Below are 12,029 nucleotides of genomic sequence, written 5' to 3'. Positions count from 1 at the left end.
GAGAGCAGCTTGTGTATAGAGCATCATACAACACCAGCAACACTCTAAATTTGCTCACCTCAAATGTCTGCTTTTCTCATACAAATAGAATAAAGCCCATAATACATCCAAAGCATATGGCGTTCCAACTACGAAGAACACATTGCAGTTTGGGGAACACTTCCTGTTGTTCGCGGGACAGAAATATTTCAAAGCAGCATTAGCCAAACTTCATTTAACAGTGTAAACAAGTGACATAAGGGTAGGACAGTGAAACAAAACCAGTAAATACAGTGTTTCATGGGGATTAACAAAAGCACCATTTTAGAATGTTAATTTTTTCGTTAAGTTAAGGGAAGACAATGCAAAGTTTAGTACTAAATAGCAACAAAACACAAAATGAATGTACAGCTACTTCACAATGAGCACAGGAAATTGTTCCCCGAAACGTGTTGGGGTTCTTGGCTGCAGCACAATAAATCCTACCTGCAACATCCACACATGTGTTTTCGTGTTTGATATATATATATATTCACTGAAAATACACACACTTATCCATCCATACAGTGCTGCACACATGCTGTCTTCAAAACACATACAAACAGTGAGTCAGTCATTCATACATTTGTGCGCTAATTAATACCCTCATCAAACATACAGACACTCATACTGATACTCAAAAAACAACTAATAACCCATATAGATACTCATGTAGATACTCACCAACCCATGCAGCCAATTATACACAAAGTGAGACACTGATACAGATATTTACATATTTAAACATTACTCTCTAATACATGTGTTCACTAAGATACACTTAATAAGTCAGTTATACAATCAATTTTACAAAAAAACATCCATTTAGACACTTATTTACCCATTTATTCTTCCATTGACCTTTAGATATACATATATAAAAAATATTTATTTTTCAGAAAGACACACATTCACTGGATGATGTCATCAGTGATGTTATCAGTGATGTCATTTGAGATGCCATGAGTGATGTCATGAGTGATGTCACTGACCATGTCATGAGTGATGTAATATGTGAGGTCATCAGCAGTGCATTGCGGGCGCGCAAGTTATAGTTAGCTGAACTAACTATAACAGGGAAATTTCAATGGTTTTGTATGAGTGAAATGTCCAGCTAACTATAACATATGTGAAACCTAAGGTTTTTTCAATTCATTTCTAAGGTTTTTTAAATGCTAATTCCTAAATATAACGTGGCTGAAACCTATGGTTTTTACAGTGAATATATATATATATATATATATATTTATATATTACTACTGCTATACATGTTGTATTCGAAACAACTAACAGCATATAACTGTGAAGCACTCTGATACCCATGGGTCATGTTCGCTCTACACAAAACTCTATAAATAAATACATAAACCAATAAATAAATAAAATATTACATCACTCATGTCATGGTCAGGGACATCACTGATGACATCTCAAATGACATCACTGAAGACATCACTGATGACATCATCCACTAGATCATCTGATGCACCTCCTCACACCCTAATATAAACTTTGATACACCCATTCTAAAATGCAGACTACCAATATCGAAAACATAGACAGACCAATAGCAGTTAGTACATAACCGCTCAGTGATTCATACGTCTACACACACATCCACTCACTAACCCATACATGCAGTCATTCATCAATACAGCCACTGATGTACGCACTCATACACCCATATAGACACTCACACACTGCCACTCACCCAAAGAGTTAATCAAACATCTAGTCAGTCACCCAAAGAATTAATTACACTGCCATTTACTCACATATACAGTTATATACACACACACACACCACCTCAAGTATTCATACAGATAGTACCATATATGTACTCTCTTCAACAACTGACATAATCACACACTTATCCATACAGCCACTGTCACAATCACTCACTTATATACTCCAACACTCACAAATACTGCCATTCACAGATGTAGATACTTACACATATATCACTGAGACATCCATTCACTCACTAACACAGCTATATGTACACTCACTCACTCATAGTCCCTAACACATGCATTAATAAACCCATACACCCAGTGAATCACACATTCACACATCCATGCAGGGAGTCACACACACCCCCACCCACCCGCACAGACACTCAGGCACTCAGACCACCAATCATTAACCCACATAGACACTGATCTAGCTACTCACCAGCCCATGCTACCACTTACACATTCACCCATGCATTTAATAAGACACGTTTAATCACTCAATTATACAGTCAGTTATGCACCCACTAAATCATCCATGCAGCCACTCATACACCCACTCACTCTTCATTACACCTTGGCACATATATAGATACCATTCTTGAACTTTTCAGAAACACTCAGTCACTGGATGATGTCATCAGTGATGGTATCAGTGATGTCATTTGAGATGTAGTCAGTGATGTCACTGACCATGTCCTGAGTGATGTAATATGTGACGTCATCAGCAATGCATTGCAGAGGCTCAAGGTATAGTTAGCTCTACTAACTACAACAGCCCATTATCTCTGGTTTCCTACAAGTGAAATGTCCCACTAACTATAACGACCCTGAAATCTGTGTCGTTTTCATTGAATTTCAAAGTTTTTTTTAATGCTAATCCCTAACTATAATGTCCCTGAAACGTGTGTTTTTTCAGTGAATTTCTAAGGCTTTTTACATGCGAATTCCTAACTATAACTTCCCTGAAACCTCTATTTTTTTCAGTGATTTTCTAAGGTTTTTTAAATGCTAATTTCTAAATATGCCTACATAGGTAGGACATGTGCAGAAAGGTGCAGAAAGAAGCAAGAGAAGTGCAGAAAAAGTCAAGAGAAATATAGAAAGAAGCAACAGAGGTATAGCACGAGGCCTACATTGTCTGTACCTTTCCAAAGACTCATACAAAGTAGCCTAATCACGAATCTTTCGCCCAAGATGTCTTAAACCTCACTTTCCTATTGAAGGTTCACTATGTATCAACTGCTCAGAATGTGAGGTCTACCAAATGTAAAACCTACCATATCACTGTTGTAAATCTGACCGTGTTTGTGAAGGTATGCTTGCGTGTTTCTCTGCTTTTACCTAGTGACATGTTGCATAAAAATAAACATACACATACTTGAATACCTGTGTTTCAAACAGCATACTCTGTAAATGTGTATACAAAAAGGTGTATGTATTTCTTTCTGCTTATAATAAAGGGCATATGGGTATTCAATAGTATATTTGAGGGGCTCTTTAACACCTATATACATAAGACATGTCTGCCTGTGCAACCGAATGACAGAGCAGAACTGAGAAGATTTGACCACCTATAGGAGAAATTCCCACTTTTTAAGCTGCCATCTTCAGATGCATAACACATGCAAGAATACATATACAAGTAGATATATACCTCATTCACAAGAGCATGCAGAGCTTTAAACTTGACAGCTTGCACTTCCCATTTGAGTACAGAAAGAGGCGAGAGACGTTCAGAAAAAACCAAGAGAGTTGTAGAAACAGGCAAAAGAGGTACAAAGAGGGAATAGGGGTGCAGACAGATGCAAGAAAGGTGCAGAAAGAGGGAAGAGAAGTGCAGAAAGAAGTAACAGAGGTACAGAAGGAGACAGGAGAACTGCAAAAAGAGGCAAGAGCATTGCAGAAACAGACAATGGAGGTGCAGAAAAAGGGAACGGGGTGCAGAAAGAGGCAAGAGAGGTGCAGAACAGGGAAAGAAGGATGCATAAAGAGTCAAGGAGAGTACAGAAAGAAGCAAGAGAGGTGCAGAAAGATGCAACAGAGGTACATAAAGAGGCAGGAGAGGTGCAGAAAGTGGGGTTCAGAAAGAGGCAGAAGGGGTGCAGAAAGAAACAAGAGAGGTACATAAAGAAGCGAGAGAGCACAGAAAGAAGCAACAGAGGTACAGAAATAGGCAAGAAGGGTAAAGAAAAAGGCAAGAGAAATACCGAAAGAAGCAACAGAGGTGTAGAAGGAGACAAGAGAAGTACAGAAAGAGGCAAGAGAGGTATAGAAAGAGGCAATAGGAGTGCAGAAAGAAGCAAGAGAGATACAGACAGAAGCAACAGAGATGCAGAAAGAGGCAAGAGGGGTATAGCAAGAGACAAGAAAAGTGCAGACAGAAGTAATAGTGCAGAAGGAGGCAAGAGTAGTGCAGAAACAGGCAAACGAGGTGCAGAAAGAAACAGGAGCAGTGCAGACAGAACCAGCAGAGGTGCAGAAGCAGGTAAAAGGGGTACAGAAAGAGGCAAGAGGGGTATAGAAATTTGCAAGTGAGGTACAGAAAGAAGCAACAGAGATGCAGAAGGAAAAAAGAGAATTGCAGAAAGAGGCACGAGAGTTGCAGAAACAGGCAAAAGAGGTGTAGAAAGAGGCAAGAGGGATACAGAAATTTATAAGAGAGGCACAGAAAGAAGCAAGAGCAGTGCATAAAGAAGCAAGAGATGTACAAATAGAAGCAAGAGAGGTGGACAAAGAGAGAAGAGGGATGCAGAAATTTGCAAAAGAGGTGCAGAAAGAACCAAGAGCAGTACAGAAAGAACCAACAGAGGTGAAAAAAGAGGCAGGAGGGGTGCAGACAGGGGTAGGAGAGATGCACAAAGAGGCAAGAGGGGTAAAGAAAGTGGCAGGAGGGGTACAGAAAGAAGGAAAAGAAGTGCAGAAGGAAGCAACAAAGGTGCTAAAAGAGGCACTAGGAGTGTAGGAAGAGGCAAGAGAAGTGCAGAAGGAAGCACCAGAGTTACAGAAAGAGAGTAGAAGGGTGCAGGAAGAGACAAGAGGGGTACACAAAGAGGGAAGAGGGGTACAGAAAGAGGTAAGAGGGTTGCCAAAAGAAGCAAGTGATGTGTAGAAAGAAGACAAGAGAGATGCAGAAAGAGGCAAGAGAGGTGCAGAAACAGGCAAGAGAAGTACAGAAAGAGGCAAGAGAAATGCTGAAAGAAAGAAGCAACAAAGGTGTAGAAAGAAGAAAGAAAATGGCAGAAAGAAACAAGTGAGGTGCAGAAAGAGATAGGAGAGGTGCAGAAAGAGGGAAGACAAGTGGAGAAAGAAACAACAGGGGTGTAGACAGAAGCAAGACAAGTACAGAAAGAAGCATGAGAAGAGTAGAATCCAAAAGGGGCGCCGAAAGGGGCAAGAGAGTTGCAGAAAGAGGTAAGAAGGAAGCAGGAATTTGCAAGAGAGGTGCAGAAAGAAGCCAAAGCAGTTCAAAGCAACCAACAGAGGTGCATTAAGAAGGAGGCAAGTGAGTTGCAGAAACAGACAAAAGGGGTACAGAAAGAGGGAACAGGGGTACAGACAGAGGCAAGAGAGTTGCAGAAAGAGGTAAGAAGGAAGCAGGAAATTGCAACAGAGGCGCAGAAAAAGCAAGAGTAGTGCAAAACAATCAATAGAGGTGCAGAAGGAGCTAAGAGGGGTACAGATAGAGGCATGTGTAGTGTAGAACGAAGCAAAAGAGGTGCATAAAGAGGCTGGAGTACTTCAGAAAGAGGCAAGAGAGAAGGAGGCAGTAAATGTGCACAAAGAGGTAAGAGGGGTATAAAAGGAAGCAAGAAGGGTGCAGAAAGAAGCATGAAAAGTGCAGAAAGAAGCACCAGATGTGCTGAAAGAGGCAAGAGGGGTGCAGAAAGAGGCAAGAGAATTGCAGAAAGAAGCAACAGATGTGCAGAAAGGGCTAAGACAAGTGCAGAAGCAGGCAAGAAAAGTGTAGAAAGTGGGAACCAGGGTTCAAAAAGATGCAAATGGGATACCGAATGGTGCAGGAGAGGTACAGAATGAAGCAAGAGCAGTACAGAAAGAAGCAAGAGGAGTGGTGAAAGAAGCAAGAGAGGTGGACAGAGAAAAGAGGAGTACAGAAATAGGCAAGAGGGATGCAGAAAGTTTCAAAAGAGGTGCAGGATGAACCAACAGAGGTGCAAAAAAGAGGGAAGAGGAATGCAAAAAGGGAAAGGAAAGGTACACAAAGAGGGAAGAGAGGTACAGAAAGAGGTGAGAAGAGTGTAAAAAGAAGGAAGCGAACTGCAGAAAGTAGCAAGAGAGATGCTGAAAGGGGCACAAAGGGTGCAGAAAGAGGCAGGAGAAGTGCGGAAAGGAGCAACAGAGGTATAGAAAGAGGCAAGAGAAGTATAGAAAGAGGCAAGAGAGGTAGAGAAGGAGGCAGGACAACTGCAGAAAAAGGCAAGAGAGTTGCAGAGAGAGGCAAGTGAGGTGCAGAAGGAGGCAAGAGATCTACAGAAAGAGGCAATAGAGTTAGAGAAACAGGCAAATTTGGTACATATACAGGGAACAGGTGGGCAGACTAAGGCAAGAGTGGTGCATACAGAAGCAAAAGAAGTGCAGAAAGAATCAACAGAGGTGCATAAAGATGCAAGAGGGGTGCAATAAAAAGGCAAGAGAAGTGCAGAAGTAAGCAACAGAGGTGCAGAAAGAAGCAAGAGAAGTATATAAAGAGGCAAGAGAGGTGCAGAAACAGGCAGGAGAGGTGCAGAAAGAAGGAACGGGTGTAGACGGAGGTAAGAGAGGTGCAGAAATGGGAAAGAAGGGTGCAGAAAGAGGCGAGAGGGGTACAGGAAGAAGCAATATGAGGTGCAGAAAGAGGCAAGAGAGGTGCAGAAAGTAGAAGAGATGAGCAGAAAGAGGTAAAAGAAGTGCAGCATAGAAATAAAGGTGCAGGAATTAAGCATGGGCGGAAAATCTGTTACGCTCGCGGATTTTGCGGATTTTCGGTAAATTCGCAATCCGCGAGATTCGCGAATTTCCCGCAAAATCCGCAAATTCGCACGCAGCGGATTTTTTTTCTTTGCGGTGTAAGTTCGCAATTGCGAACATGTAGGTGCGGCAGGCAGCAACAATCTCGCACTCGCGAAATTACAAAAAATTGCAATTCTGCACAAGAAATCTACTAGCAAGCAGCATAGACCTTCTGAAAATGATTATTTTTATCAGAATAACTCCTCAGGTTGCCATTTGCCTGCACTTTTTTAGATTTGAGGCCTTTTGATTTTCTTTGGATAACTTTTGGATTAGAAATCAACTTTCTCATATAAGCTTGGTGGGGCATAAAAGTTGCTGTAATGCTGCTCTGCAGAAAAACGAGTTTTGCAAAAGTGAAAGCAGGTTCAAAAGTTCAAACTCATCATTAGTAACTGTTCCCTGTAGTGCTTCCTGACAAGGGCCCCTCCAGAGTTCAGTTTCTAGTTGCAACAATTATATGACCCTGCTCTGACCCTCACAGCAGGCTCATAGAATAGCTACAAGTAGGCAAGTAGGCCACAAAGGTCCTGGAAAAAAAAATTGCACTGCAACAGAAAGCAAATTACAGATAAGGAAGCAGGTGCCAGACTGGAATTTTTAAACAGTGGCACATTAATAAATCAACCCCAAATTAATTCATGTCAGTTCAAGCTGGCAGGTGTGCTTGCTTTTTCCCCCCATAATCTACAGTGATGATGAACCAGACGGTGGCATAAGGCATTGATGTACCAGAGGGTGGCATGGGTGAAACAGAGGAGGCAGGGGTGAAACAGAGGGTGCTGGGAACCTGTGATGATGAACCAGACGTAGAAACAACATAATCGTGACCGTTGCGGGCCGACATGTAAGTTCGCAATTGCGAACTGTTACAAAACCCTCGCGAACTGTCAGAAATCCTTGCGAACTGGCAGAAATCCTTGCGAACACCAAAAAAAAAAATCCGCAAATTCCCAGTTCAGTTGCTAGTTGCAACAATTGTATGACCCTGCTCTGACCCTCACAGCAGGCTCATAGAGTAGCTACAAGTAGGCCACAAAGGTCCTGGAAAAAAAAATGCACTGCAACAGAAAGCAAATTACAGATAAGGAAGCAGGTGCCAGGCTGGAATTTTAAAACAGTGACACATTAATAAATCAACCCCAAATTAATTCATGACAGTTGAAGCAGGCAGGTGTGCTTGCTTTTTCCCCCCATAATCTACAGTGATGATGAACCAGAGGGTGGCATAAGGCATTGATGTACCAGAGGGTGGCATGGGTAAAACAGAGGGTGGCAGGGGTGAAACAGAGGGTGCTGGGAACCTATGATGATGAACTAGACGTAGAAACACATAATCGTGACCGTTGCGAGCCGACATGTAAGTTCACAATTGCGAACTGTTACAAAACCCTCGCGAACTGTCAGAAATCCTTGCGAACTGGCAGAAATCCTTGCGAACACAAAAAAAAGAAATCCGCAAATTTGCGAGAATTCGCGGATTTTGCGGATTGCGAGTTCGCAAAATTCGCAAACACCAGATTCGCAAAATTCGCTTATGGTTAGCAGGAATAAGCAATAGAAATGCAGAAAGAGGCAAGAGACATGCAGAAAGAAGCAAGAATGGTTTGCACACCATTAGTACCAATTTAATAACCACATTTAGCAACATGTAACCATTCTAGGTTTGCAAAAGGGCTTCCACCACGCTGTTACACTTGTTGTTGCATTTATGGTAGCGTTTGAGCAGCTTGAGCTAGAAACAAGGTTTATTGTTCAAATCTGAAGATTATGCAGCAGATGATGGATTATGTTGCAAATGCGGAAAATTTATAATTGTGCGTAAGTCTGTGCAGCCCAACAGTCGCATAGTTCCAGTAGCCCTGCTCATACCTCTGACTAGGTCCAGAAGTGCTACTCAGTCGTTCCTTCTCTTTTTGTCTCATTGAGTTTATAGTTTAGCTTCTATGGCAACAAGGAAGACTAAACCTGAGTTTACCAAGCCACAACACAGACTACCAGACCACATAATTACTCTCCATTACACATAATCCCCCTCTACATAATTCCTATATACTAAATACCAGATACCTTCTATCCCCATCAAAGTCAAAGTCTGTCCACATAATTTCACTGCACATTATATCACATAATTCAACTACACACAATCTATATCCACTTTACTCCATGAAACATTTACAAAGCGTATAGCTCTAACTCTCGCAAATGTGAAACCTATTACATTGCAAATGCTTCTTTAACTTGTAGTCACGTTTGCAGAGAGGTGGAGAAAGGGGGCTGAGCCTCTGACCAGCGTTCAGGAACTCTACAGCATAGGACTTACAAGAGGTAGCAGGAGGGTTTCTTGGCGCCCAAAGTCCCATACGAGTATAGTGGACTTCATCCCTCAGCCAGTACTGTGCCAGGAGGTGCGTGTGCAGAGTGGTGGAGAAAGGTAAGCGTGGCCTCTGAAGACCTCTTAGTGGCGGTATCAGGAGGGGTGGTTAGCCCCCAAGGACAACCTTGGGTGACAACTACCACTTCTTGTACCTTCAGTAAGTCCCACACAGCAGGATTGCTAAGTTGTCATATCAGGCCATGCCCCCTTTCCCCACCACTCTCCAAACCAACTCCCTGGCGTGTTCTTGGATGGGGATTTATGGTCCATTCACTGCTGGGGGTGCTTAGGGGCCAACTAGCCTGCCTGATACCTCCAGTATGCCCCAGATAGTGGGATTGCTGACACATGGACACGGGCCACGCTCTCGTTGTCCACAACTCTGCAAACACACCTCCTGGCACACTCTTGGTTGGGGATGAAGTACCCTTGTGTCCTGAAGGTCTCTGGGGGCCAACTAGCCCACCACATACCTCTTGTAAGCCTCATACAGCTAGATTGCTGAGAGTGGTCTGAGGCCATGCCCCTTTTTTACACCTCTCTGCAAACACGTCTCCTGGCACACTGCTGCTTGGGGGATGAAGTCAACTTCAGTCCTGAGGTCCGTAGGGCGTCATCCCCCCCACCAGCGGTACACCAAGAGGTGCGTTTGCAGAGTGGTGTAAAAAGGGGCGTTGGTTCGGACCAACTCTCAGCAATCCCACTGTTTGGGGCTTACTGGAGGTACCTGGTTGGCTAGTTGGCCCCTAAGGGCCCTAAAGATTCTAGGGGACTCAATCTCACAACCCAGAACGCGCCAGGATGCGCATTCTCGGAGTATTGCAGGGAAGGGGCAGGGCCTCCAGCGAGATGCCGGCTTCTCTTTCATTTATTTTTTTAGAAGGTGGGCGATGTGTCCCCCCTTCTCTTAGTAATTTTTGGGCCCTGGACACTCCATCCATCAGTGCATGAACCTCCCATGGCCGATTTTGGTCTGGGGACCCCATCCCCGTGGCATGGTGTTGTTGTTTATTATTTTTTTAATTATTTATTCAGGAGGGGGGCCATTCCCTGGGCCATTTTGTCCCTGAGGATCCCATACCCCAGGGTCTGGCCTTGTTTCTTGCTTTGTTTAAAATTATGTATACAGGAGGGACCCACATGGCCCCCCTTTCCTGGGCTACCATTGGCCCCGGGGACCCCATTCCCCTGGGCCTGGTCAGACTATTTTTTATTTTTAATTTTAAAGGTGGGCCATGTGGCCCCCTTCCTGTGGCCAATTATAGCCCCAGAGACACCATCCCCCTAGGCCGAACAAAAATATGCTTTTTTTGGCCTAGGGGGTCAAGGAGTTTCTACCCTTCCCCACTTTTTTTTTTTAACCATTTTCTTCCCTTTTATAGTTATCTCAAGTAAATAATTTCTCTGGTTTTGTATAACCCTATCAGCCTAACTATAACTTCCCCAGATATATGCTATATCTGGGGCAAAAATTGCCCAGTTGCCACTCCCTTTATCTGGTCATAAAATTCCCTGGTAAAGATAAAATAGTGGCATTGTAACACAATCCTAGCACAGTTCTCAATAAAGCTAGTGGGCACCCTATGAGGCTTGGATCTAGAATCTAAAGTTCTTTCAAAGACTGATAATGCCTCAGACTGTGGGATGTTTGTGTAAAAGCTTTCAATGTCCATTGTTACCAAAATGTCACATTTATTATCGAACTCTGGCACCTCTATTTGTGTGATCACTGAGAGGCTGTCTCTGGTGTGAGATCTAGAAAGAGGGACAAACAGTAGGGGGCAAGGGAGTGGGGGATTGCAATAAAAAATTCACTTACCTCCCGGCTGGCTGTCCAGCTGCCGCCGCCTCTCCTGTGTCCTCTTCCTGCTTCCTGTGAGAAACAGAATGCAGGAAGCACAAGGGCTCCCACGCTCCCGCAGCCAATCACAGCGCTTGAAATGCAGTGTTATGATTGGTCTGCCGCGACACATCACTCAGCCAGGGGCTGTGGGAGTGGGCTTGTTCTCCATGCAGGATGTAATGCAGCCTGCATGCAGAAGGGGGAAAGTGCGCATAACTGGTTTGGGGAGCCCCAGAGGGCTGACCAAACAGTCATTGCGCACTTTTGCACCACTCCTCCCCTGCCCTCTCACACAAGCTGCTGCAGGAGGAGGACTAAGTAAAATGATAGTAACTTTTTTTCCTGCTCCGAGGCAGTGGGGCAACTCCGCTACACCTTAGCAGAGAAGCCGCCACTGGGGAGAATAGTTTTATGAAGAAATCGACATATTTGGCTAATGTTTGTAAGATGGAATGGCACCCGGCAACATTAGGTTTCCCTGGGGGTGCTATCGACTTCATAATGCATGACATGTCCTCTTTGCATTATGGGGAATCAAAACTTAGGTCTATTATGCAACTAAGTTATACCCTACGGACACTACAAAACTGGTTGGGCCCCATGGAAATACCTAAATGCCAGTAGCTTTACAATCTAAATAGAGAACAGACCACTATGGCTAAGAAGGAGGCCACATACACCATGTTACACAAAGAAAAGTTGGAGAAGTTACTATTCTAGCAGCAGATTGGCTTATACACAGGTTTCTTTTTCTGACGATCTTAATATTTAACTTTAAACACTGCTTACACAACCATCAAATGAGCAGATATTTAGCAGGAAACATCCATTACAACTCTGGCATTACATTGAAAAAATCTAATGATTTCTGGGTGAGGGAGTTAATTAATACGTATGTATTCATTGTAATATTTGGGTATTAATACATATTAATTGTAATTGTATTTTTAAGTTCTTTATTCATGTTTAAAAATAGTCCTTATGAGGGTTTGACCCTAATTCACTGTCACAGGATGCAAGGGAACTACAGGGCCCATTAGGATGGCGG

This window comes from Lissotriton vulgaris, chromosome 6, assembly GCF_964263255.1.
Source record: "Lissotriton vulgaris chromosome 6, aLisVul1.2, whole genome shotgun sequence".
Classification (NCBI taxonomy): domain Eukaryota; kingdom Metazoa; phylum Chordata; class Amphibia; order Caudata; family Salamandridae; genus Lissotriton; species Lissotriton vulgaris.
Note: the sequence above shows the minus strand (reverse complement) of the source record.